This window comes from Prionailurus bengalensis, chromosome B3 (genome assembly GCF_016509475.1).
Source record: "Prionailurus bengalensis isolate Pbe53 chromosome B3, Fcat_Pben_1.1_paternal_pri, whole genome shotgun sequence".
In the NCBI taxonomy this organism is placed as follows: domain Eukaryota; kingdom Metazoa; phylum Chordata; class Mammalia; order Carnivora; family Felidae; genus Prionailurus; species Prionailurus bengalensis.
The window spans coordinates 106,577,381-106,580,392 of record NC_057355.1 but is presented as its reverse complement, the minus strand read 5'-3'; the positions used below and the strand labels follow the sequence as shown (position 1 = coordinate 106,580,392).

The 3,012-nt window shown below is 37.7% G+C and overlaps 1 long non-coding RNA gene across 1 annotated transcript; it reads right to left on the bottom strand.

Moving 5' to 3' along the window:
• Window positions 1-240: 240 nt before the first annotated feature.
• LOC122467958 lies at window positions 241-2,794 on the bottom strand. The gene is made up of 2 exons (XR_006293109.1): window positions 2,731-2,794; window positions 241-361 (listed from the first exon to the last, which is right to left on the bottom strand). It is a non-coding gene; the product is annotated as an uncharacterized LOC122467958 (long non-coding RNA).
• Window positions 2,795-3,012: the final 218 nt, after the last annotated feature.

Here is a 3,012-nt window from a genome sequence, read left to right as displayed (position 1 = left end):
TTTGGGGTGAAATAGGCAGTGAGATTGCAGGTTACAACAGTTGAACAAAGGAAAGCCAATTCAATATTATTTTTATCTGACTGGGCATTTTAATGTCACTGGGAACAAAAGAGTTCTCCTCTTCCCTTTTCTTAACTGTGACCATCAAGGAAGACTTAGAAATGCTATTATAATTATGGCTTACGTTTCATAATTTCTTGATTCCCTGGAGTATATAGAAAATGAAAAGATAATGTTTTACCTTGAAAGGCTGAAATGGAAAAACCTCCTGTTCATGAAATCTCTCTGGAATGGAGTGATTTGTGTGATTGCAATCACAGAGCCAGCTAAAATAGCATACGAATTCTCCAATGTCTTCCTTCTGTCAAAAAGAACATTTCGTTGAAACTACCTTTATAGCCTGGAATGGCTGTCTGCTTTCCAAAAAAGAGTTCTAAATGGCTATTAAGCAACCAGTAACTCTGCCTAAATGTGGAGCAATTAGAACCATTTTCAAAGTTTTGAAAGATTGTTCTAACCTCACCCCTTCCTTTGCCAAGACTTAGATAGAATCAAGAAAATAAGGGGCTTGGGGATGAATAAGACTGAAGACGTAAACGAGTCAGCGCGATGTTTGAAAGGGAAGTGTGTCCACACCTTTGGAGCAATTTTTGAATTTTTAATTATTATGATTAACTCTGGAAAATGGGATGTCATACATCACAGAACATTTCCTCCATTAAAAAAACAAAAACCCTCATCGCATCAACCTCAACCCACATCATTACGCGTCTATGCAAGGCCCATCCTTTTTAAATCATTTTTCTCCACTTTCATTCTCTGTAGTGTGGTCATCTTCTCCAATGTGCTTGATATGTGTTCATATGGATGAATAGACACTTATAAGTATACTTTGTGTGTGTTAATTTACATAATAGTATCGTGGTATAGATACTCCGCAACAAAAACAACATTTTGCTTTTAAGATCTACCTCTGTGGCTCTATGCATATCAGATGCTTTGTCTCTATCACTGCATAGTAGTCCATGGTGTGCGGTCACTGCTTTCTTTATCATTTTATCTTTTATCTTTATCATTTTCTCTTTATCATTCCCCACTACGGACACTTCGGTGGCCTCAATCTCCACCACAATAAGCAACACTTGATGAATATCCTTGTACAGTCTTTCATGGATCTGTAAGAGAGTTTTTCTTTTTTTTTTTTTTAACTATTGCTATTTTTTAAGTATATTTATTTATTTTGAGAGAGAGCGTGCAAGTAGGGGAGGAGCAGAGAGAGAGGGAGAGAGAGAGAGAATCCCTAGCAGGCTCTGCCCTGTCAGCGCAGAACCCAATGCAGGCTCAAACTCACCAACTACAAGATCATGACCTGAGCTGAAGGCGGACACTTAACTGAGCCACCCAGGTACCCCGAGAATTTTGCTAAAGTATGGATCCAGTGGGGCAACTGGGTGGCTCAGCTGGTTAAGCATTTGACGTCGGCTCAGGTCATGGTCTCGCGGTTCATGAGTTCAAGCCCCACATCAGGCTCTGTGCTGAAAGTTCAGAGCCTGGAGCCTGCTTCAGATTCTGTGTTTCCCTCTCTCTCTGTTCCTCCACCTCTAACTCTCTCTCTCCCTCTCTCTCAAGTCAGTAAACATAAAAAAATTAAAAACTTAAAAACTTAAAGTATGGATCCAGGAGTCGGAATCCATAATTATATATCCCAAGCTAATTTTACTAAGTACCCTCGGCCCTACCCCTCTTGCTTCTCCAGGACAGCCAGGCCAGTTTCCTCTTCCACCAACGGTACACAGTTTGCCTCCTCACATTCTCATTAATATTTGATGTCCTTCTAATTTTTGATAATTTAATGGGAATAAGGTAGCACCTTGCTGTTTTAACAACACTGAGATTTTCCAGGGAGGTTGAGTTCATCTTGCTTGTGTGAGGATAGTTACATTAAGTACGGGCTTGCTGTTGCTTCAAAGTTTGAGAATGGGAAAGAGAGTCTGTATGAGTGTTGAGCCGAAGGAGGTGCTCCAGACAGATGTGGATGCCCAGCTTAGACTGTTCCATGAGTCCTCCCAATGATTCTGTAAACTGCACATACCATTTCATAAACCCCTTTCTGCTTAAAATAGTTAGAAGGCAACTAGTTTCTTGTTGGCAACTAAGAAGGCTGGTTTATATAGTAATCGGTACCATAAGTGGTTGCAAACCCTCAAGGAATAAAATGGGAATCAAGGATAGGTTATTCAGATAGGTTAAGTGTGAAAGCAGTGAGGATCTGCTTCCCATTATAATATAGGTCACTACAGCATTTTATCTGTGGACTTTCATTTTTCCATATACATTTTGGAATAGATTTGATGATAGTATCAAAAATACTCTTGGATTTTTAGTAAAATCATATTGAATTTATAGAACAATTTGGGGATAATTGACATTATTACAATATTTTGTCCATCGGTGAACATCGTATGGTTTTCTATTTGGGTTTTATTTTATGACCTATAATAATATTTTAAAAAGTTCTCCATAAAAGCTTTGTGGATTTTGTTGGATTATTTTCATTTCTGGGTGATGTCCATTTCTCCTCTAGTCCAATAATAATCCTGTTTGATATACAGGAAATTATGAACCCTATTTTGTTAACCATTATAACCACATTATATGACAACTGTAAAATAGAAAGGGAATGACAAAGAAAAAAATTAAAAAACTTATTATGCATAAATATCTACTTACAGGTTTTTTAATGCTCTTCTGGATGATTCCTGGATTTCTAATGCATTTTCTAGTTGGTTGTTGCCTGTATAAAGAAATAGTATGAGCCAAGGATACTATCTACACTCTCTTATTCAATCAGCTTCCCAGTTGATTCAACTTTTTAAAATGTAGATTGATCTTTTCACTTTCAAATAATGACTTTCCTTTCTTCCCTTCTAACCTTTAAACTCATTTATTTCATTGCCCTATTTCCCGAAAACTCTAATGCTGTGTTGAACGGGGTCAATGACAGAGAAAGTC